The sequence below is a fragment of the Mus caroli genome, unplaced genomic scaffold, assembly GCF_978045245.1.
Source record: "Mus caroli unplaced genomic scaffold, Mus_caroli_1 scaffold_17, whole genome shotgun sequence".
NCBI lineage: Eukaryota > Metazoa > Chordata > Mammalia > Rodentia > Muridae > Mus > Mus caroli.
In genome coordinates, this window is record NW_028227272.1 from 52395031 (window position 1) to 52421005 (window position 25975).

Consider the following 25975-nt stretch of genomic DNA (forward strand, 5'->3'; position numbering starts at 1 on the left):
CTGGTGAGAAATCTGGTGTAATTCTGATAGGCTTGCCTTTATATGTTACTTGGCCTTTTTCTCTTACTGCTTTTAGTATTCTGTCTTTATTTAGAGCATTTGTTGTTCTGATTCTTATGTGTCGGGAGGTATTTCTTTTCTGGTCCAGTCTATTTGGAGTTCTGTAGGCTTCTTGTATGTTCATGGGCATCTCTTTCTTTAGATTTGGGAAGTTTTCTTCTATAATTTTGTTGAAGATGTTTCCTGGTCCTTTGAGTTGAAAACCTTCATTCTCATCCACTCCTATTATCCGTAGGTTTGGTCTTCTCATTGTGTCCTGTATTTCTTGGATGTTTTGAGTTAGGATCTTTTTGCATTTTACATTGTCCTTGATTGTTGTGCCGATGTTCTCTATGGAATCTTCTGCACCTGAGATTCTCTCTTCCATCTCTTGTATTCTGTTGCTGATGCTCGTATCTATGGTTCCAGATTTCTTTCCTAGGGTTTCTATCTCCAGTGTTGCCTCATTTTGGGTTTTCTTTATTGTGTCTACTTCCCTTTTTAGGTCTAGTATGGTTTTGTTCAATTCCATCATCTGTTTGGATGAGTTTTCCTGTTTTTCTGTAAGGACTTCTACCCGTTTGATTATGTTATTTTGTTTTTCTTTAACGATTTGTAACTCTTTAGCAGTGTTCTCCTGCAATTCTTTAAGGGATTTTTGTGCTTCCTTGTGGGGCGCCACCCCACATCGTCGCCATTATAAGATGGCGCCGACATCGCCTGCCTCTGGAGATGAACAAGTGATCCGCGCATGTGCTGGCATTAACCGTTCATGGTGCCAGTTGCCCGCCTGACAACGTCACCTCGGGTGACAAGAATTTGGCCTATAGAGAATCGCCACGTCCGAGGCGAGAGAAATCTCCTATATAAGGGAGGCGGTTTTCGGGCTTGGGGTCTCCGCCTTGTGAAGCTGATGCTCTCCCTCTCAAGACGCATTAAAGCTTGCTACAGAAGGATCCTGTTTGTGTGCCGCGTTGTTTCTTGCTGGCGGGAAAACCAGTGCGGGACACTTCCTCTTTACTGTCTTCTACCTGTTTACCAGTGTTCCTTTGTATTTCTTTAAGTGTGTTATTAAAGTCCTTCTTGAAGTCCTCTACCATCATCAGGAGATATGCTTTTAGATCCGTGTCTATCTTTTCAGGTGTGTTGGGGTGCCCTGGACTGGGCGAAGTGGGAGTGCTGGGTTCTGATGATGGTGAGTGGTCTTGGTTTCTGTTAGTAAGATTATTACGTTTACCTTTCGCCATCTGGTAATCTCTGGGGTTAGTTGTTGTTGTTGTCACTGTTTAAAGATTGGAGCAGAAGCTGTGTTCCACTCACCAGCAGTCTCAAAATCCTGTGGCGGGGGTCGTGGGTAGCTGGCGGGTGTCAGCCGACCCTGCGCTCTAGCTACCCCTGTGCTGGTCCGGCTGGAAGAGGCCTGTGGTCCTACTCAGGCCGGTTTTCTGCTTTCCTAACTAATGCAGTCTCAGGTCCCACGCGCAATTGGATTGGAGCAGAAGCTGTGTTCCACTCACCAGAAGTCTTAAGATCCTGTGGTGGGTGTTGTGGGTAGCTGGCGAGTGTCAGCCGACCCTGTGCCCTAGCTACCCTGGCGCTTTTCTGACCGGAGAGGCTTGTGGCCCTACTGAGGCCGGATTTCTGCCTCTCCAACCAAAGCAGTCTCAGGTCCCGCGTGATTGGACTGGAGCAGAAGCTGTGTTCCACTCACCAGCAGTCTCAAAATCCTGTGGCGGGGGTCGTGGGTAGCTGGCGGGTGTCAGCTGACCCTGCGCTCTAGCTACCCCGGTGCTGGTCCGGCCGGAAGAGCATGAGGACTGATATTACAAATAGGTCATACAGCGTATAAAGGTTCTGGGAATCTAAACTTGAGTTCTTCTGTTTGCATGTCAAGCACTTTATCCACTGAGGTACCATGCTGCATTCACATTTAACAGTTCTTTTAGAACTATCTCTGTCCTCTATCCTTTCTGCACTACAGTTTGAAAAAAATCCTCTGGCTTGGTCTTCCATAAACCTGACTTGGTTCTAATATGCATTCTGCTACTCAGTCTTGGGTGGTTCCCTTTCCTGTAGACTCATCACTTGACTGTGGTATTAGAGTCATGATAGACTTACAGAAGGGTTTGGGAGATTTTCCCTCTCTTCAAGTTTTGGAAAATTAGAAACATTGGCATTAGATCATCTTTAAATGCTTGATAGAACATACAACTGCCATTTGGTTCTGGGCTTTTCCTTGTTTGAGGTCATTAATTACTGATTTAATTTTCCTTATCACTTAATGGTTTTTTGGTTTGGTTTGGTTTGGTTTGGTTTTTGTTTTCAGATTTCCTATATCTTTCTGAGTCATAGGTGCGATATGGTGTGCTGTATGCTTCTGGGAATTTACAAATGTCTTTTAGGTTACCCAACTTAATGTCATTTTTGGTATGAATCTCTGGGATTCATAAATTTTGGTGAATCATTTGTAATGTGTCTCTTTCCTTTATAATTTTATCTATTTGAGTATTATCTTTGGGTTTCTTTTTGTTTTATCTTTTCAAAGAATTTCCTCTAGCTGGGAGTGGTGGTGCTCGCCTTTAATCCCAGCACTCAGGAGGCAGAGGCAGGTGGATTTCTGAGTTCCAGGCCAGCCTGGTCTACAGAGTGAGTTCCAGGACAGCCAGGGCTACACAGGGAAACCCTGTCTGTCTTGAAAAACCACAAAAAAAAAAGGAATCACTTCTTTATTTTTCTGAAATGTTCTTTAACTCTTCTAACCTGTGTAATCACTGTTGACATCAAGTAATTGCTATAATTTAGTTTAGTACTTGGTGTTTCCTGATTATTTTTGTTGCTGTGGTTAAAAAAAAAAAGTGAACAAACTCAATGTATGGAAGAAAGTCTTTACTTTGGCTTGCAGTTCCAGAGGAGGGGAGCATAATGGCAGTAAAGTCATGGCAGCAGGTGGCTAGAGCTTACCAAAGCTATCTGATCACAATTCCAACAACACACAAGAAGCACAAGGGAGGTGAAAGTGAGGTGAGATTGCAATCCCTGAAAGCCCACCCCCCAGTGAGACACTTCCTCCTGAAAGGCTCTTTCTTTTGAAGACCCTATAACCATCTCAAACAACACCAACCATGATGATTCAATACTGGGGTTTATGGAGAACATTTCTTATTCAAACCACCACAGGGAGTATGTGTTCAGTCACTTTTTCTCCAGCAGATCTTCTTTAGCTGAACCTAATTAAATTGACAATCTGTTCCTGTTTAGGTTAGCTTTCCTTGCCCTAAATTCTACAAGAATCCATAGAGCTTCTCCAGTTTAAATACTTACTCCATTTGCCCACTAGATGACAAAGAAATCCTGAACATGATGAGATTTTATGCCACTAACTTACAAGGACACTTCTACAAATGGACCCTATCCTCTATTACTATAATTATAACTGCTATGGTATAATTCCATGCATACTTTTTACTGATACTTGAACCTTAAGTCTCAAAACTATGAGTCTTTCAATTTACATTCAAGCGTAGCCATCACTTGATACCATGAGTAACCTTCCACAGTGTATTAGTTGCTTTCTGTTGCTGGGAAAAAATACCATCACCAAGGAAAATCACAGAGGGGAGAGTTTATTGGGGTTTATGGTTTTAGAATCATATGAATTCATCATGGTGGGGAAGCACGGCAGTCAAAGGAAGAAGCTGAGAAGGGACTTCTAAATCCTAAGTGTAAAGTGACACAACCTAGAAATGATACAAGGTTATTAACTTTCTATCCCCAATAATGTAATTCCTCCAGCAAGGACGCAACTTCTAAAGCTCCCCAGCACTACCACCAACTAAAGAGCAAGTGTGAAAATACATCAGTTTATGAGGGACATTTTTATTTGAACCACCACATGTGGCTCATAAGTATTGCTAGTCTAAGTAACAAAGTTTGAGATAGTCTGTCCTCCAAAAATTAAGTTTTAACTTTGTGTACTGTTATTTCTGCCAAATTGACAAAAACCTAGACATTTATAGGTGGAAGGAATATTAACTAAAAAAATGCCTCCATAAAATGGGCCTGTAGGCAAGCCTGTCGGGTATATTCTTGATTAATGATTGAAATGGGAGGGCCCATCCCGTATGAGACAGTGTCATCCTGGGCAAGTGGTCCTGAGTTTTATAAGAAAGCAGGCTGAGCAAGCCATGAGAAGCAAGCCAGTAAGCAGCATTTCTCCATGGCTTTTGCTTCTGTACCTGCTTCCAGCCACCTGCCCTGACTTCCTGCTCAATGATGAACTGTAATATAAAAGTATGACCCTAAATAAACTTTTTTCTCCCCAAGTTGCTTTTGTTCATGGTTCCTTATCACAACAATGGGAGCCCTAATTAAGACAGGAATTTGTTGCGGCCCGCCCGCGGTCCACAACACGAACGGTTCAACTGAGAATGGCAGTTCCCTGCAAAGAGAGGTAACTAGATAGGGCGGAAGAAACAATGGAGTCAAGACAAAACTCTGATCAAGACTCAATTTAATATTTCCAGACACTCAGTTTATAAAGGAAGGGGGAGGGAACCCAATTTCCCGCCAAGTAACTCAGGGTCCAGTAGCAGGACGAACACGTGTGTGCCTCCAGGCAGCAGAGGGCAGGTTCCAGCAGTGGGCGTGGCAGGACGAATGAGCCGGTAGCTCCACCCTTGAGCAGGCAGGTTCCAGGCTGGGGGAAGGGAGACCACATTTCCCCCCATTAGATAACAAAAATAAAAATAAAAAAGGGGTGGCCTGTGGCAGAAAAATTATCTATGTTCAATAGTTCTGCCTAAGTTCCTAGGGCTAAAGAAAAAAAAAACTATTTCCGTGGGATTCCCTAACTATTCTAATGGTAAACTGTATCTGGCTGAGACTGTCTTAAAAGCACTGACTGAAATACCAGCACTGGGCTGTAGGCTCTGACTTTATAATGCTAATTAGTGCTGAATAAGTAGCTACCTGTTTGCCTTTTAAGTAGGGCGTTGGAACCCTGGCTGAGTTTAGCTAAACAATTTTAGAATAACACTGAACTGATAATTATCCACAATTTTGGGTGAAAGGCAGGGAAACAGTGAGAAGCGATTAAGACTGGCTGGCTCCTAGTACAAGGCCAATTGGCTTTTTTATTTTTTGGGTGGGAGGCAGTGAAGGGCCTGCTCTTACAACAGCAAGGTCTCCAATCTCTCTCCCCCCTATTAATTAAGTTTAAATAGGCAATGCTTAACAGAGGTGATCAAAGATTTTCTCATCCGTAGATGAGTGGGCCTTTAACCTTGACTTGGGTGGACATTAACCTGATTCCTCCCGTGAGTATTGTAACAACTCACATCTGTGGCTCTTGGTATCTTTTGGGGAGGGGAGGCAGAGCCGTAAGTATTTTGGTTTTTAGCTGGAGTCAGATACCAACCTCTTTCAAATCAGGTGTGTCGCACAGGGAACTCAGAAACGGTCAAACTGGACCTTCCCTCCGCAGTGATCTCCTGCGCCAAGCGGTACCCATACCGTATTCATATGATTATGAATCAGTATCGCAATTCTGAGTTATTGCGAGGTCTCTATGTGAGACTTGTCAACCTCAGATTTAGCAAGGCCCAGACAAGAATTATGTCAGTATTAACACCATTAATTTTGGTTAAAATAGGAGCTGAAAGTCTTTCCTCTTCATCCCTGTTATTCCCAGTAGCCTGAGGAACTAAGGACACCTTGCAGTAACAGCAAGGGTGAAAAGCCAGAGGCCAGTTAAGGGACTAAGCCTATATCTATCAAAATAAGAACTAATCTTTGTAAATATATATGAAATTTCTACTTCCCTAGCTCTCCTGGTAAATCTAAATCTTATCTTAGACTGAAAAGCCACATGCTGGGATGTCCCTGGAAGGGAGATTAGAAGAACCACCTGTTTGCTCTTAGGGGCGGGGCGGAGAACCGGAGAATGTAGATTGACCTGCTTGAGAGAAGGAAGAATACTAAACAATTAGAGTGTAGTAATGTAAATTTTCTGTTTGGAGAAGTCAAGGTACTTTATTTAGATGCAAATTGTAAAGCTAAAGTTTATCTCCAGCCTTTTGTAGGGGAATTGGCTCAGAGGAAACAGTGTTTTTTGAGAGCTTCCACTCCCAGCTCAAGAGGAATTTTAGTTTGTAGAATGATACTTACGAGGAGAGACAGAATCTGTGTTTACCTGACGAATTAATCTCTCTGGTAGCCACCGTGCTTCATCTTCATCTCGTGAAAAAACACAAACCGAGCCTCTTCCCCAAATTAGGACTGGATCTGGACCCTTCCATTTATTAGTCAGGGGGTCCTTCCATTTTACCAATGCATAAGAATTAGAAGTAACTGGGTGCCAGTGGCGTTCCGCTGCAGACTGACCTTTAATGTCAGTTTGCAAAAAGTTTAGGACAAATAAGGTAAAGGCAAGGTGAGCCTTTGGTGACTTTGGGGAATATGCTCTGAATTAACTTTGCTAGGTAATTTAGAATATAGGAATCTCTAATAATTGAACTGAATATTAGACCAGTTTAAGATTGAGTTAGAATGGCTGGTCACACTGAAGAAGAGTGAAAAATCATTATGACTCTATTAAATGACTAATTTTACTAAGTCTGAATATACAGTCTCTGATGTACTATTGCCATAAAGTTAAAAGGCTAGAAGCTAGTCTAAACTGGAAAAATGACAAGCAAGGATGGATCTAAAACATGAATTTAATCTTTTAGTCCTTTTAATTAGGACACTGAGTTAACTTACCTGTCAGCTCAGCACACGAATTACCAATATGTTTCTGTAGAGTTCTGTGGAGAGAACCTGTTTTTCCCTTTCCTAATAAGGTAGCTGTTTTAGGATCAATTTATAAGCCAATAAGTAGACCCTTTTAAGATACTAAAAAGCATTTATTAAATTTGACATTTTAATTTCAAATTTTGAAAATAAAGGTATGTTTTAAATAGTGTGCATGGAAATGCACTAAATAGTATATATGGGGATACAATTTCTCTTTTTTGTCTTTTAAGAGGTTAAAGTTTAAAATTTTACAATATCTAACCTTTTGAATTAATAACTTTTTGGACAAAACATTTTAAATATTTGGCTGTAAAGGGGCAGTGACTAATTGCACTTTCAATTATTTTTCTTAAGGAACGGTTGTAACTAGAAGGCTAGAAAAGTTATTAAGAGTCACACGTGCATAATTTATTTATTTATTAACTAGAAATATGTATAAGCAATTGTAAATTTGAGAATTAATAGTATCTGAGGGACGAACAATTTTAAGTAATTATGAGCTCAGAGATATAGCATTGACTATTAATATATAAATTAAGGTTTGATTGTTCAGCATTTTAAAACACCATCTACAGCACACAACCAGATTATTTGTGCTGGAATAGGGGCACCTGTGTGCCTTAAGACTCCGCCCCACAGCAGCTAGTTGGGCCCACGTGGCCAACGATCGGCTGGGAGGATGAGAAAAATGACTTTACAATAATGTTTTTTCTGGCCAAAGAATTGTCTTGGGCACAACTAATTTTTAATTACCAATTAACAACAATTATAAAAGCTTTCTTTATTTTTTGCAAAACCCCTTGCAGCAAACCAAAACACCAAATAACAAAAGGATACTGTCTCTGAATCTTTTGGGTGAGAGCAAGGATTTAAGGTAAACTTCCCTTGAGAAGCATTAGTTAATAAAATACTTTCCACTTAGGAAACAATATATACTGAAAGATTAAAACTTTTGGCTTCTTGTAAAGAAGCAGAAACAATAAACATTCTTCTTACATAATGTAAAGCTATATTAGCCATACATAGAGGCAAAATTTTCTAGTGATTACCAGTTTACTAGAAGCAAAAATCTTTGAATTTAAGCATTATTTTAAACATCTGAATAGATCTGTAACACTGTTAAAAAGAAATTTTCTTGAACACAGGGAAAAACTTTTTTAGGCATTGTTTGCAAAACAAAAGAAAGGGCCACAAGCCGCTCTGGGACTGCCCAGAGCCCTGTATTGACTCAAAGGTAAAATACTTTTTAATCTGAGCATCAATCTTAAATTTGCAATCAAACTGCAAGCTGCAGTCAATGGAACAATGGCAGATTTAACCATAATTTTTAAGTTTTTGTGCAAGGTTAGGATAATACCTACAACTTTGGGAAAGCAAAACCTATGTTTAAAACAATTTATCACTATTAAAATCAATATTAGAAGCATTACTATCATATTACGAAGTTTGGATATCAATTAATACCTATGAATACCTATTAAAGCAAGCTTTAACGCTTTAATAAAGAGGCATTGCTTTATATCTTATCTTAAATTTTACTATTTAGGATAGGAACCACATTTATCATTATCTAAACTAGAAATATCTTAAGAGACTCAGCCTCTGAAGCTTAATCTCAAACTTTAACTCGCTTCAGGGCCTCACCAACTTTCTCCCAGGTTCCACAATCTATCGTTTCTTCTTCTTTGAACCATGGACAACAGCTATCTATCTTATCTAAAAAATTTCTTACTAATTGTACTTCAAGCCTTACTCCTTTTTCCTTAAGCAACTCCTGAAAACTAAAAACAATTGCCTGATCCATGATTTTGAACCCTTCTTTCTTCCACCTAAGCAGTTTTCTAAAAAACTGCGGCACACCGCCTGTCTCCGTATCTAGTTCCGATTTACGAACTGCTGACCCCAAGCAGAACCAGTGTTGGGTCAGCACTGCTTCAAACTTGTTCGTATCCTACCGCATCCCCGCAACACTTTCAAAACTGAAATTTTTTAGGCTAGCGCTAGCATGTGTACCTGTCCGTTGCTCCGATGCTCCTCCGATACAACGATTCTTTTCTTTCTTGTGGAGCTCCACACAGCAGTCGTTTCTCTTAGCATCTCTCTGCCATTCTTCAGGTCCCAATTCTGGCGCCAACTGTTGCGGCCCACCCGCGGTCCACAACACGAACGGTTCAACTGAGAATGGCAGTTCCCTGCAAAGAGAGGTAACTAGATAGGGCGGAAGAAACAATGGAGTCAAGACAAAACTCTGATCAAGACTCAATTTAATATTTCCAGACACTCAGTTTATAAAGGAAGGGGGAGGGAACCCAATTTCCCGCCAAGTAACTCAGGGTCCAGTAGCAGGACGAACACGTGTGTGCCTCCAGGCAGCAGAGGGCAGGTTCCAGCAGTGGGCGTGGCAGGACGAATGAGCCGGTAGCTCCACCCTTGAGCAGGCAGGTTCCAGGCTGGGGGAAGGGAGACCACAGGAATTGGTGCCACATTCATGGGAATATTATTGTGAAAGACCCAACGATGCATTTTTGAGAGGATTATGGTAGCATTTGAACTCTCTGATTTCAAAAATTTGAGTGCTCAGAATTCAGTGAGCTATTCTATAAGAGCCTGGAAGATTAAAAAAAAATAAAGTTGAATAATTAGATAAATTAATTAAGAAAAGAGTTACGAGTAGTACGGACAAAGAACTGTCACAGCCTGGGTTGTAACATTTCAAACAGAAGTTTGAGAGTCCCTTAAAGACTCTGTAAGAACCAGTCAATATTTTACACTAAGAAGCTGTAATTCTGGTAAGCTAGCGCTAAAGAATTGGCTATGATTAACAAGAAAAAAGAAACCAAAACCACTAAAGTAAGATATTTTCTTTGTAGGGATAATCAATACTGGTCAGCTGGGCCTAAAGAATTAGCTGTGATTAAGCAAAGACCAGCACAATTGAAACCAAACCTTAGCATCATCACACAGAATCTGTGGTCTAGAAGACCAAAGTTGTAGCATGTACTGGCAGTCAAACTTAATAATGTGTCAGAGCCCTCTGGGTGACACTTGTTTTAAAGAAATAAAGTAGTCATGTATAGCTTAGCATCCTGAGAATCCAGATGTCATTGGTGAAGGTGTCACCTCAGCTGTAGTAGAGGCCCCAGGGTTGAAGCTATCATGGAGAGAATTTAAGACTTGGCACCATGGAGCAGGACTGGAATAAGCAGTAAGACCAGGAGAGGCTATTGCTGAAGGTGCAAGCCAATTGTAGTGGAGACTCAGCAGTGGAGACATCAGTAGTATGAGATTACCAAAAGGTCATCAGCAACTATGGAGCAGAACCATTCTAAGCCTATGTGACAAACTGCCTATGCTTGAATGGGAAAGCCAGAGAAAAGGAGCTGAGAGGTAGAACTGACTAGTCTCTTGGAAACCAAATGATCTCAAAGCTAACACTGAGATTAAAAACTGTTGGACTTTGATTTTGCTTTGATCCGATTGCCACTGTGCCCTGGCTCTTCCTCTTTGAAATAAGTTTGCAACTTTTTATTTTACAGGAGCCAACCACTAAGAGACTTTAGAATTTTTGAGAAATCGAAATTTTAGGGAGATTTGGGGATTTTTAAACAGAATTAGGAATTTTAGAGAGGCTTTGGAAACTTTTGAGAGGCTTTGAACTTTTGAGGCTTGGGGTGTTTTAAACAGACCAGGATTTTGAAGGATTTGGGTTTTTGAAGACAGTGAGACTTCTAAAGTGATTTATGTGTCATTGTAATCTCAAAATTAATATGAGATCTTGTCTGAATAGGAAAGGAAAGGGTATGGTTTAATAAAGGATATGTTTTTATGTCAAGGTGACAAGGGGTCAATTTTGCTGGCTGCTTTTTGTCAACTTGATACAACCTAGGCCTAGACATAGCTGGGAAGAAGGAATCTTAATTGAGAAAATACTTCCGTAAGCTGTGGGATATTGTCTTGGTTCATGATTGACATGGGATGTTTTATATCATAGTGGAAGGTGTGTTTTCCCTGGTCAGGTCATCACGGTTATAAGTAAAAGCAGGGTGAGGGAGCCATGAGCACCAAGCCAGTAAGCATCTCTTTCCCATGACTTTGCTTCAGGGCTTCAGTCCCTGACTTGAGCTCTGCTGGATGATTGAGAGTGATGTAGATGAAGTCAACTCTTTCTTCCCTGAGATGCTTTGGGTCACAGAGCTTTATCACAGCAATAGATACCCTAATACAATTGGTGTTCCTTGAATGTTAGATTTCACCTTTTTCCATAGTGATTTCTTCTTCGGGAAACATGTGCTTTATGCTTCTAGAATTTTCAGAAACCATAGCAGTCAAAAAGGGCATATAAATATGAACTCCCCCCAAAATAAGTGGGGTCTTCTAATATCCTTTTTTTCTTTGTGCAAATATCCTCTTATCTCTCCAATAATGCCTCTGCATTCCAAAATCAGAATATAAGCAGGTTATGTGACACAAATATGCTTTCCCCATGAAAGGGGGTTTGTCCATTCAAGAAAGCCTGTTTTGAAATAAATTATCTCCAAGGTGACTGCTCTTGTCAATTCAGAAAAAAAATACCAACAGATTTTGGAAATTAATAATACAAACTTCAGTAAAGAAATTTACAATAACCAGGCCAGCGCTACGGACAACAACTAAAGGAACCTTACACACTGAATAGTGAAATAAGCATCCTCCTGAGGTCACATAAATAATAAGTGTATCACTGGAGTGGAGAATAAATAAACAAGGACTAAGATAGCACTAAACAGTGCAAAAACAACAATAGGACAGAATTAATACATTCCTTTCAATAATGACTCTTGGTGTTAATAGCAAAAGTCACAGGGTAGCATATTTTATTCAAAAACAAGACCCATGTATGTGTTCATGCCAAGAAACATTCCTCACTGACACATGCAAGCACAATCTTAGGAATCAAGGATAAAAAAAATGGAATTCAAAGCAAGGTACATAGAAATTACAAAGATACAGCCATATTATGTCTGAAAATTAGACTTTGGACCAAAATTATTCAGAAGAGACACAGAAGGTCACTTCACATTTAAAAGGATGGAACAAATTTAAATATATATACTAAAACAAAATGCACCCAATTTCATAAACACTGCAGGACTTAAAGACACAGATTGCCCTCAATATAATAACAATGAGTGACTTTAGCACCAAGATCTCACCAACAAATGAGTCATCTAGACAAAAATTCAAAAAAGAAACATGAGTTAAAAATGCTGTAGTTCAAACTGATTTAAACATCTTCTCAATATTCTACCCAAAAAGTGAAGAATGCACATCATCTTAGCAGCCTATATAAAACTTTCTAAAAAAAGCCATAGTATAGCACACAAAATAACAAACAGGAAATTGAGATTCCTTGTGTTCTATATGATCATAGTGGACTAAAATCAGACCTCGACAGAAAGAAAAACTACAGAAAACAGAAATGCATGCAAACTGAGAAATAGAATTTGAATGATTAGGACGTTAACAAAGAAATTATGGAAATTCTTGAATTCCTAAAATCAAATAAGCAAAGATGAAAACAAGCAACGATGGGTATGCCTGGGGTGCACTGATCAGCCAACACTCTACTTGGCAAGTTCCAGGCCAGAGAGAACCCTATCAAAAGAAAGACAGATGGTTGGACAGTGCCAAAGGAACAACATCCAGCATTGTTATCTAGACACACACCTACATCACACAAATTACGTGTACACACACACACACATTCATTCACACAAATGAAATACAAAAATGCAAGAAAATTTGGAAACAATGTAAAGAAATGTGAACCTTTATAATGTGTGTCCAGTCATTTATCGAAATCATTGTGGAGATTTCTCAAAAATTTAAAAATAGTATTATCATAAGATCCAGTGGTGCCACTCTTAGGTACGCACTGAAACAGCTCTGAAGCAATATACCACAGAGATACATGTACATTGTGTTTACCACAGCACAACTCACAATAGCCAAGTTATAGAATCAGCTGGTCCGATGATAGATGAATGAATAAACACAGACACACACACACACATACAGCAGTGGTGGGGAGGAGTAGGAAGGGAAGTTGGGAGAGAGAGAATGGAGTATAATTCAGCCATTTAAAAATTATGGACCATCTAGAGACTGCCATACCTGGGGATCCATCCCATAATCAGCCTCCAAGTGCTGACACCATTACACACACTAGCAAGATTTTGCTGAAAGGACCCAGATATAGCTGTCCCTTGTGAGGCTATGCCGGGGCCTAGCAAACACAGAAGTGGATGCTCACAGTCAGCTATTGGATGGATCACAGGGCCCCCAATGGAGGAGCTAGAGAAAGTACCCAAGGAGCTAAAGGGGTCTGCAACCCTCTAGGTGGAACAACAATATGAACTAACCAGTACCCCCAGAGCTCGTGTCTCTAGCTGCATATGTATCAGAAGATGGCCTAGTCGGCCATCAGTGGAAAGAGAGGCCCATTGGTCTTGCAAATTTTATATGCCTCAGTACAGGGGAACTCCAGGGCCAAGAAGTGGGAGTCGGGGTGGGGGGAGGGTATGGGGGACTTTTGGGATAGCATTGGAAATGTAAATGAAAATACCTAATTTTTAAAAATTAAAAAAAATTTAAAAATTACATTATTTGAAGAAAAATGGATGCAACATAGACCATCATACTATGCAAAATAATTCAACTCAGTGGCCACACAGAGAACATGGAATAAAAATAGGAGGGTGACTTCTTGAGAAGAAAAGGGGTGAGGATGAGAGCAAATAATGGGGTGAAATGACTAAACTTCATTACATAAATATATAAAACTGTAAAAAATATTTTAAAAGGTAGGAATGCCTATTCCCTCTCAAATTTATGATTTCTTCTTTAATTATTTTAAACACACACACACCCTCTCTCTCTCTCTCTCTCTCTCTCTCGAACTATTTATGCCAGGTCTATTGGAGATGGCTGGGAACTCCTTTCCAGATACTCACACCATTCCAGCTTCTACTTTCATCAGTCCACTATTAACATCTAAAGATGAACTCTGCCTCTAGATCCTAATGATTATGGCCCTTAAGTTTTTCCAAAGCTTTTTTGTGTTTTTATAAAACTGACAAAACTCTTCTTCCTCCATTATTACTATTTCACATTTGTAATAATTGTAGTTATTCTTTATGGTTACTTCAAAAATCCAATTCTGCTTTACATCTTCCTAATATCTGTTGCTTCTGCATGTATTGTCCTTCAAATTTCCTAGTGTGACTTTAATGCTGTTTTAGTTTTTGTTTGTTTGGTTTGGTTTGGTTTGGTTTTTTGCCAAAGTATCTTTGTGGATAAAGTAGTAACTACATGAATCTAGATTATTAGCCTTCCCAAAACTGTTTTTCCTTTTGCTATTCTTCTTCTTCCTTTCTTATTTTTATTTTCTGTGTTAATTTCAATTCTTGTGGCATTTTTTAATTCGTATGCATTTTTGTTGTTATTGTTTTTGTCTTTTGAGACAAGAATTTGTTCTCTGTGTAACATCCCTGGCTGTACTGGAGCTTTGTAGACCAGGCTGGCCTCAAACTCACCACGATCTGCTTACCTCTGCCTCCATAGTGCTGGGATCAAAGGAATGTGCCATCACATGTGGCTTCAGATGCATTTTTAATGAACAAGATGTTACAAGGAATAGTGCACAATTAAATATTTAAATTATGCTCTTGCCATTAGTAAATGATGTCTGGAACATACTACCATGCTACAATATTTTTCAATAAATGAAGTAAATTACTAATACTCCCCAGACTTCACTGCATCTATATAAAATTGGAGCCTTCTGTAAGTAGGAATAATCTACAGTTCTTGAGCAAAACAGAAGACATTTATCAGCAAAGAATTGGAGACTCCAAAGGGAAAAGTACAATCAGCCATGCAGCCAGTCTAAAAGAAACTCAGTATTTCAAGTTTGAGACTTTTGTTTGCTTGTTTTGCATGTGAATTTTTATGTAAGGGCTTGTTTCTAAGTTTTTCTTTATATTATCAAAGAAGAAACCAAAAGTGGGGACTATTTAAGAACTATACTGAAGGGAACCATCCGCTAAGGAAATAGTCACCTTCAGCTAATAGAATACACAGACATCTTAAGCTACCTCCTAATTCTAATACTCACTTAATAATTTGTTGTACTATTTCCCTTCATATGAAAACAAGACAATGTTGCAGAAAACAGAGGTAGCATCCAACTTCTTTGGGAGGTTTCAACATTTATATGACCATGAGCAACACTGCCTCACCCTGAACACCACACTTTAGCAAATCTGTTAGGGTACAGTAGATATAAGAATTGTGTTGATGTCACAGGGGAAGTAAGCCCAGCGGCTCAATTATCTCATTAAAGACATGGGTGCTTTCTCCTTTCCATCTGCCATCCACGATGTTCACTTTATCGCACATTGTATTGTGTTTCCAGAATGTGCTCAGTAAAAACATAAAAACTTGGTGTTTTCTGGTTCATGTTCACTAGAAAAGAGAGAGTGTATTTTCCCCAGTGTTCCGAAGACAAGCTGTCTTTTAGGCTAATTGAGATAACTTAGCTCATGTGCTTATCCCTAAATAAATAATTAGCACCAAAGGAAGTGATGGACTGATTGGCATAGGACTCAGCTTCTGAACAATCATTTTCAAGTGAAAGGAGACGGACACCCTGTGCTTTATTTGCAGTAATCAGAAACTAAGCAAGAGTCCAATCAACTGTGAAAACTACAAATGGAAGAAATGGAATCATCAGAGGACTTTTGAAGTGACACGGTGGATACCAAGAGTGAAGTTGAGAGCACACAGCAATCACAACTTAAAATGATCCTGCTGGTAGTTTTCAAAACTGCAATCTTCCAGACAAGGAACCTGTGACAGGATTTTTATATATATATATGTATATGAGTACACTCTAGCTGTCTTCAGACACACCAATAAGAGGGCATCTGATCCCATTAGAGATGGTTGTGAGCCACCATGTGGTTGCTGGGAATTGAACTCAAGACCTCTGGAAGAGCAGTCAGTGCTCTAAACCACTGAGCCATCTCTCCAGTCCTGAGACGGGATACTTAAGGTTTCCCTCTAATGGCAGTCTTCTAAGATTAAATCCCCTCCCTTCCTTGCAGAAATCTTCAATCTACTGCCTTCATGACTATTCTGCAGGAGAAACATGAGATCAACACCAGCCTTCCCTCCCTCTTGGATGCCTTTAGAAAGTTGTAGCAAATTATCTTCCTTTTGTGTTTCAGCAGTTCTGTTAGTGGGCTTCTTCTTCTTCATTTGTTTTTTTTTTTCTTTTCTTTTTTTTTCTAAATCCTAAGCTGATCATTACAGATAAACATAAAATCTCTAAATAGATTTTCCTAGTCGGTTAACCATATTCTTGAGGGAAAACATAAGGTAGAATCATTATTAAAAAGCGTTCTTAGTAATACTCACATCTTTATTATGTCAGTCTTTTGCCAAAAAAAAAGCACAAGATTGATAGTAAAATCCACTTAATTTTTTTCTTCACAGAATCAAGCCATCTGCCTCAAAATACACCAGCAGCCTCTTTTAGATGAATTCACACATTTTAAAACCCTGGAGTAACCATTTGAATGGAAATTGGACACTTCTTGTCATTTAGGAAGGCTTTTTAAACTGGAAAGGCTTCTCGTTTGTTCAATTAAATGTGTGTGTATGCAATACACTTTATGAAATTTATCCCAAAACAGTGAAGGCTGAAATAATATTTGAAACAGATGGTACAGCTGCTGTAGTAGCGAGCTTCCTATGGACCTAGATGGAGACATTGAGAGAAGTATGAAGTACAAGACAAAATATTGCACCATCAAGGACCTCCGCCACAGCCATTAAAGATGAGAGGTGTTTATTGCCAACTCCTCCCTAAATGGAGGTGGAGGCAAAGACTTGGCAAGTAGATTCTTTACTCTGTCTGCTCTGGATGAACTCTTTCCTTCTCCGTTGAGCCTTCAGTTTTGAAAATGCTGCATCGATGGCCTTGAAATTTCCTTTCTTGAATACTATCTGAAAATGATGCCAACTAGATCGTTCCCAAGGGAATGTAAGCTGGTGGTCTGAATACAGCAGAGGAAAGCAAGTTAAACTGTTTAGAGCTAAGAGCAGGCCAGGGAGGCCAGCAAGGCTATTTCCTAGTTGCTCTATAATGGAAGGTAAACAAAAGGACAGGAAGGGATAAGCAGCCTCATCTCCATTCCACAGAACTGGTCTCCAGAGACTCACCTCATCTGCCTCTCCTGCCTCCTGCCTCCTGCCTCCTGCCTCCTGCCTCCTGCCTCCTGCCTCCTGCCTCCTGCCTCCTGCCTCCTGCCTCCTGCCTCCTGCCTCCTGCCTCCTGCCTCCTGCCTCCTGCCTCCTGCCTCCTGCCTCCTGCCTCCTGCCTCCTGCCTCCTGCCTCCTGCCTCCTGCCTCTAGTGCTGCTCACTAACAGGAAGAAAATGTTTTGATTCCATGCTACTTTGTCTCATTTCCTTCCATTTCATTTTTAAAAATATTTTCCAGCCTTTACAAAAGTTGATAATTTTTTTAAGGCAGATTTAGAATTGCAATGTAGGAAGGGAGAACAGTTTTTAATTGCTTAAATATGCATATATTCATAAAATGAAAGTATATGTGCACTCATATCCTGTGTCTGTGTATGTGTTTATATTAATAGGACCCTTGACTAATTGTTTATTTTACATTAGTTGGACAGACACACTTATGACACATTTTAAAATAGCTAAGAACCATACATCTCCATTTGATCAAAAGTTCAAATACAAAATTACTGAGTTCTTCAGTATGAAAACCGTACCTGAGTATGCACAGAGAGACAGACCAGTCATACACACTACACAGTGTTTCTGAGTATGTAAGAACGAGGAGTTAGGAAAAGGACTGAAGGAGCTGAAGGGGTTTGCAACCCCATAGGAAGAACAATAATATCAATCAATCAGACCCCCAGAGCTCCCAGGGACTGAACCATCAACCAAAGAGTACATATGGAGGGACCCATGGCTCCTGCTGCATATGTAGCAGAGAATGGCCTTGCTGGTCCTCCAATGGGAGGAGAGGCCATTGGTTCTGTGAAAGCTTGATGCCCCAAGTGTAAGGGAATGCCAAGGTGGGGAGGCCGGGGTGGGGGAAAACACCCTCATAGAAGCAGGGGAATAGAATATGGGGATTGGGGGGCGGGTAATAATATGATATGGGGGGGGGCAGACCAGGAAAGGGGATAACATTTGAAATGTAAATAAGAAAAATATCTAATTAAAAAAAAAACAAAAACAAAAAGAAAGAATGTTGTTTTTAAAGGCAGCCATGTCTGGGTTTGAAGTTTCACACATTTCCTTCTCACTTGCCGATTTGCAGACATGGGTGTTGAAAGCAAATGCCATTAATTTATTCCAGGGTGATCCATGCAAATGACAGATCTCAGCCATTACATCCAGGTTCCACATGTGTGTACGTACACTGAAAAGAAATGGATAAAAGCCTTAATAAGAAACACAGCAAATAAACACGTTTAGTCTTCTCTGTAGTTCCAACAAATGAAGCCAAAATGAAAGTGTAGCCATCTTCAGAGGAGTGCTTCCCAACACAAGCATCCTTTGGGAGATTCCCACTAATGAGAGCAAATTGATTTTCTAATGCATACTTAGTTATTCCAGGGACAGAAGAGTGTCACAGCCTGAAACATTAACCTCCTACCAGTTTATAAAACCAGGCCCATACACTAAAACAAAGGAAGAATTAAGGTGACTGCAGGTCACCGCAGCAGAGAGTCCATTAGGTCTGAACTACCCCCAAATTGGTTGATTTCCCACCTTTGTCTCACCAATTATTTCAATTTCACTACATGAGCTAGCCCAGCTTTTGTTTCTGTGTTCAGTCGGAAGCAGTTCCTAAGAAATATTGACTGCATAACCCAACACATGAGCCAACTCTCAGCTAGGAGCCTTGCCAAAAAAAAAAAAAAAAAAAGAAGAAAAGATTTTGATTTTTTTATGTTTCTCTTTAAACTTAGAGACAACAAAGAAATTTCCCTAGTATCAATGAAAATTCCAGCCCACATTTTTTTCTTTGCATAATCTTTTTGACACTTTTCTTGTAAAGAACTTTAAAATCAGAAAAGCTGCAACCCATTGATCTAAGGATTTCTTTTTAGTTACTGACGTTCTCTTTCTCACGTAATTAGTGGTGAAAGCCAGTCGACAGCTGGAGAGTCTCCTTTTCTTTGATGTGCTCTTATACTTGAAAAACAAATTCTCACTGAAATTCATTTCTATAAAGTTCTACATCAGGATGTGTGAGGCACCCATACAAACACATACACATTCACTCACACACCCCATTAACTGCAAACAGCAGAGAAAAGTGGAAATCAATCTGGAAAAAAGAAAAAATCAGTATAGCACAAGGGTGCTTCAATCATGTTTAACATTTTATTTTTGTCTGTTATCATCGAATGTCTGCCTGGGACAACATGATCATTCATTCATGGAACTTCCTACTGGTGGGCCAGGACTCCATGCTGAGGTGAGAGTCATCTGCATCTCCAGGACACCCAGAATCCTTTGCAGCTGTATGTTGCAAGGGTTGGCTTGGGAGCTGAATTCCACAGACTTAATCAATGATCTTAAGGCAAACTATAAACCCCTGAGAAACTGTAAGTTACTAAATAAGTGAGTTTTAGCAAAAGGAACTATGTGAGCAACAAGACAGGAAACCTTCATTTATACTCTAACAAAACAACTGGGGGGCTGGCAGGAAGAGTATCCATTCGTAGCCTGTTTGATGACAGGAGAAGAGCAAGCACCATCATAGACAATAAAAATGCTACCAAATAATGTGACAGTATGCGTAAGGGACCTGAAAAATTCTACCAGGAAATGCCAATCGCTGATCAACATTGCTAACAAAGAAGCTAGATACAAAATTAACTCATATAAACAAGTAGCCCTCCTAAATACAAATGACAAATGGATTGAAAAATAAAAAAAAAAAATCATGGAAATAAGATGTTTCACAATAGGCTCGAATAATATAAAATATTTCAACATATCTCTAGCCAAGCAACTAAAAGACTTGTATAATAAAACATTAAGTCTTTGAGGAAAAAAATTAAAAAGATATCAGAATCTGAACGTATCTCCCATGTTCATGGATTAGTAGAATTAATATAGCAAAAATGACCATCCTACCAAAAGCAATCTACAGATTCAATACAATACCCATTAAAATTCCAACACTTGAAAGGGCAATAGTCAACATCATATGGAAAAACAAAATTCTCGGGATTTCATAATAATAAAAGAACTTCTGGAGGTATCACCATCCCTGGCCTCAAATTGTACTCCAGAGCTAATGCTAATAAAAATATCATGGTATTGGCATAAAAACAGACATACTGATCAATACAATCAAATTGAAAGACCCACATGAATTCACACCTGATCCTTTATAAAGAAGTCACAAATACACACTAGAAGATAGGATTTTTAAGAAATGGTGTTGGAAATTGTGGAGCAGAGACTGAAGGAAAAGCCGTCCAGAGACTGCCCCACCTGGGGATCCAATCCCATATATAACAAACCTGGCTGCTATTGTGCATGCCTGGAAGTGCTTGCTAACTGGCGCCTGATTGTACTCCAGAGCTAATGCTAATAATGAGATATGGCTGTCTCCTGAAAGGCTCTGTCAGAACCCAACAAAAACAGAGGCAGATGCTCACAGCCAACCATTGGACTAAGAGCTGGGTCCCCGATGGAGGAGTTGAAGAAGGGACTGAAGGAGCTGAGGGGGTTTGCAGCCCCATGAGGGAGCAACAGTGTCAACCAGCCAAACCCCCTTGGAGCTCCTGGGGACTGGACCACTAACCAAATAGTACACATGGAGGGACCCATGGCTCCAGTTGCATATGTGGCAGAGGATGGCCTTGTTGGACATAAGTGGAAGAAACAGCCCTTGGTCATAAGGAAGTTCGATGCCCCAGTGTAGGGGAATGCCAGGGCTGGAAGGCAGGAGTGGGTGGATGGTTGGAAGAGCACCCTCATAGAGGCAGGGGAGGGGGAATGGGATAGGGGGTTTCCAAAGGAGAGATCTGGAAAGAGACCTTGAAAGAGACCTTTAACATTTGAAATGTAAATAAAGGAAATATCCAATAAAAGGAAAAACGAAAAAAATGGTGTTGGTTAAATCGGATGACTACATGTAGAAAAGTTCAAATAAATCTATCCATATCTATCGCTCTGTACAAAATTCAACTCCAAACGAATCAAAGACCTCAACATAAAACCAGATGCACTGAACCTCATAAAGAGAAAGTAAGGAATAGTCAAAAATGTATTGGCATAGGAGACGACTTCCTGAATAAAATACCAATAGCTCAGACACTAAGGTCAATAATTAATAAACAGGACCTTATGAAACTAAAAAGCTTCTGTGTAGGAAAGAACATGGTCATTTGAATCAATCAGCAGCCTACAGAATGGGAGAAGATTTTTACAAATTTTACCTGTCAAAATGGTTAAGTATATCACTGATCAGAGTACAAATTTGTGCAGCTACTATGGAAATCAATATGGCAGATGGATATCAATATGGCAGATGGGAAGTGATCTACCCCATGACAGAGCTATACAACTCTTTGGCATATAACAAAAGAACATTTCATCCTACTACAGAGACACTTGCTCAACCATGTCCATTGCTGCAGTAGTGAAATAGTCAGAAATTTGAGATAACCTAGATGTCCCTCAACAAAAGAATAGATAAGATGTGGTACAATTTACACAATGAAGTACTACTTGACCATTTTTTAAAAATCATGAAATTTGCAGATAAATGGAAGTAACAAAAAAAAAACATCCTGAATGATGTAATCAGAATTATGGTATCTATTTGTTTATATGTGGACACTAGTTGTTAAGTCAATAACAGCCCATAGAATCACAGAGGGTAGGTATAGAATAGGGACTATGGAGGACAGATAGATCTTGTTAGGAAATGGAAATAGACTTGATAGTTATGGATGCATAGTTGGGGGAGGGGCATGAGTGGTCAGGGGGAAGGGGATGAGTGAGGGAATATGGGGAGAGACAGCTGAAATTAAGAGCCATTTGAGCCATTTGAGAGGTAGTGTGGAAACTTAAGATAGTAGAGGCATACATATACATACATACACACACAAACATACATACATACATACATACACATATGTATATATGTATATACATACACACACACACATATATATATGAAGGCAATTGTGGGGAATTGCAGGCTGGTATCCAATTGAGGTGAGATCTGAACCCCGATGGTCATAATTCACCTACATAACATGGTAGGTGTTCCCTCATGCTCCTGGAACTCCAGCCCCTGCCTAAGGTAACACCTCCAACAGCCCCCACAAGAGAAGCATGGTCAGTAGTCACATAAGCAATGGCCCAAGCTTCTCACCTTCAGGCTAAATTCCTCCCCAGTTACCTAGCAACAGTGAAGACCATAAAAAGGGGTGCTCAGCCCCCACCTCGCTCGCTTATTATCTCTCACTTCTCTCTCCTCTTCCCTTTCTCTGTCTTCTTCTTTCCTCTCTTCTCTCTTCTCTCCTCTCTCCTCTCTCCTCTCCCTCTCCCTCTCCCTCTCCCTCTCCCTCTCCCTCTCCCTCTCCCTCTCCCTCTCCCTCTCCCTCTCCCTCTCCCTCTCCCTCTCCCTCTCTCTCTCTCTCTCTCTCTCTCTCTCTCTCTCTCTCTCTCTCTCTCTTCCTCCTTTCTACCTTCTCTCTTTCCCCTGCATTTCTTTCTTTAAGATATTTTTATTAGGTATTTTCCTCATTTACATTTCCAATGCTATCCCAAAAGTCCCCCATACCCTCCCACCCCCACCCCCTACCCACCCATTCCCACTTTTTGGCCCTGGCGTTCCCCTGTACTGGGGCATATAAAGTTTGCATGACCAATGGGCCTTTCTTTCCAGTGATGGACGACTAGGCCATCTTTTGATACATATGCAGCTAGAGACAAGAGCTCCGGGGTACTGGTTATTTCATATTGTTGTTCCACCTATAGGGTTGCAGTTCCCTTTAGCTCCTTGGATACCTTCTCTAGCTCCTCCATTGGGGGCCCAGTGATCCATCCAATAGCTGACTGTGAGAATTCACTTCTGTGTTTGCTAGGCCCCGGCATAGTCTCACAAGAGACATAGTCTCTGCTCTGCTCCTTCAAGTTCCGCTGCGCACTCTGGTCAGTGTTGGGAACTTCTCTCCTCTTCCCTCTCTCCCACCACCCTGGTGGCTTTCGCAAAGTAGCTCCGGGGTGGGGGGTTTCCCCAGGCAGGGCTGCCCTTGACCATCCCCTGAAGAGTGGGATAGAGGAATGCCCACCCAAGGATGAGTGGATAGGGTAGATAGCAGCCCTCCCATGCCTGACTGACCAGAGAATAGGGAAACTCTGGCGGGGTGTGGGCATATTTTTCCTTCCATTCTTTCCCGGAACCCTCCACCCCCTTTTTTATTTTGTTCCCAACAGGCAATCTAAATGAAATCACCAAATAATGGGGAAGACAGAGCCCAACTGCTCAATTCTTGTCACCAACAAATGAAGCTTTCAGTACTGGGATTGGGTTACTTCTAATTGAGTGGTTGGCCAAAAGGGTCCCAATTTCTTTCTCAGCCCATTTATCATTTGTGTAAAGAAAGGCTACTGATTTCTTTGAGTTAATTTTGTATCCGGCCACTTTGCTGAAGTTATTTATGTACTGTAGGAGTTTTCTGGTAAAAATTTGTGGGTCACTTATCATATCCCCAAATACTGATACCTTGATTTCTTCCTTTCCAATTTGTATCCTCTTGATCTCCTTTAGTTGTCTTATTGCGCTAGCTAGAACTTCAAATACTGTATTAAATAGATGGTGAGAGAGTGGGCAGCCTTGTCTTGACCCTAATGCTTGAGGTTTCTTTCCATTTAGTCTATGTTGGCTATTGGCTTGCTGTATTGTTTTTATTATGCTTAGGTGCACACCTTGAATTCCTGATCTCTCCAAGAGTTTTAACATGAAGGGGTGTTATATTTTGTCAAAGGCTATTTCAGCATCGATTGGGACAATCATTTTTTTCCTTTGAGTTTGTTTATAGAGTGGATTACATTGATTGGTTTTCATATATTGAACAATCCCTGCCTCCCTTTGATGAAGCCTACCTAGTTGTGATAAATGATAGTTTTGATGGATTCTTAAAGTTGGGTTGTGAGAATTTTATTGAGCACTTTTGCATTAATATTCATTAATAAAATTGATCTGAATATCTCTTTGTTGGGTCTTTGTATCAGAATAACTGTGGCCTCATAGAATGAGTTAGGTAGTATTCCTTCTGGGTTTTTTGGTTGTTTTTTTTTTTAATAGTTTGAGGTATTAGCTCTTAGTATTGGTATTAGTTCTTCTTTGAAGATCTGGCAGAACTCTGCACTAAAACCATCTAGCTGGGAGCTTTTTTGTTGGGAAAAATTTTAATGACTATTTCTGTTTCTTTAGGGATAATGGAACTGTTTACATAGTTTACCTGATCTTCATATAAGTATGGTATGTGATACCTGTCTAGAAAATCATCCATTTTGTCTAGTTTTTCCAGTTTTGTCAAGTACAGGCTTTTGTAGGAAGATCTGGTTTTTTTAATTTCCTAAATTTCTGTTGTTATGTTTCCCTTTTCATTTCTAATTTTGTTAATTTTTATACTGTCTCTGTGCCCTCTTGTTAGTTTGGCTAAGGGTTTATCTATCTTGTTTTCTCAAAGATCCAGCTCCTAATTTTGTTGATTCTTTGTATAGTTCTCTTTGTTTCTACTTGGTTGATTTCAGCCCCTAGTTTGATTATTTTTTGCCATCTACGCCTCTTAGGTGTATTTGCTTCTATTTGTTCTAGAGCTTTCAGATGAGCTGTTAAACTGCTAGTGTATGCTCTCTCCAATTTCTTTATGAAGGCACTCAGAGTTATAAGATTTCCTCTTAGCACTGCTTTCATTGTGTCCCATAAGTTTGGGCATGTTGTACCTTCATTTTCATTAATTCTAAAAAGTCTTTAATTTCTTTATTTCTTCCTAAGTTATCATTGAGTAGAGCATTGTTCAGCTTCCATGTATATGTGGGCTTTCTGTTGTTTTTATTGTTATTGAAGACCAGCCTTAATCTGTGCTAATCTGATAGAATGCATGGGATTAATTCTATCTTCTTGTATCTGTTGAGGCTTGTTTTGTGTCCAATTATATGGTCAATTTTGAAGAAGGTTCCATGAGGTGGTTAGAAAAAGGTATATTCTTTTGTTTTGGAGTGAAATGTTCTGTAGATATCTTTTAAACCCATTTGGTTTATAACAACTCTTAGTTTCACTGTGTTTCCGTTTAGTTTATGTTTTAATGACCTGTCCATTGGTGAAAGTGGGGTGTTGAAGTCTCACACTATTATTGTATGGGTTTTAATGTGTGTTTTGAGCTTTACTAAAGTTTCTTTTATGAATGTGGGTCCCTTGTATTTGGGGCATAGATGTTCAGAATTGAGATTTCATCTCAGTGGATTTTTCCCTTGATGGATATGAGGTGTCCTTTCCCATCTCTTTTGATAAGTTCTAATTGAAAGTCTATTTTATTGGATATTAAAATGACTACTCCAGCTTGTTTCTTGGGATCATTTGCTTAGAAACCTCTTTTCTAGGCCTTTACTCTGAGGTAGTTTCTATCTTTGTTTCTGAAGTATGTTTCTTTTGTGGAACAGAATTTTGGATCTCGTTTATATATCCAGTCTGTTAGCCTATGTCTTTTTATTGGGAAATTGAGTTCATTGATTTAGATATATATTAATTACCAATTATTATTAGTTCCTGTTATTTTGCTGTTGGAGGTAGTATTATGTATGTATGACTCCCTTCTTTTGGTTTATTGTGAGATGGTTAATTTATTGTGTTTTCTTGGATATAGTTATAGTCACTGTGTTGGAGTTTTGATTCTGGTATCCTATGTAGGGCTGAATTGACAGAAAAGATATTGTTTAAATTTGGCTTTGTTACTGAATATCTTGGTTTTTCCATCTATGCTGATTGAGAGTTTTGCTGGGTACAGTAGCCTGGGCATTTG

At 39.7% G+C, this 25975-nt stretch overlaps 1 long non-coding RNA gene across 1 annotated transcript in view; it reads right to left on the reverse strand.

Annotated features, from left to right (window-relative positions):
• Nucleotides 1–9130: 9130 nt before the first annotated feature.
• The window catches only part of LOC110311125 (uncharacterized), an 85439-nt gene continuing 68594 nt past the window's right edge, over nucleotides 9131–25975 (reverse strand). Inside the window, exons 3-4 of the long non-coding RNA XR_015045791.1 lie at nucleotides 18215–18330; nucleotides 9131–9281 (exon numbers count right to left, since the gene is read on the reverse strand). This is a non-coding gene — a long non-coding RNA (uncharacterized LOC110311125). The remainder of the gene's footprint in view (nucleotides 9282–18214; nucleotides 18331–25975) is intronic.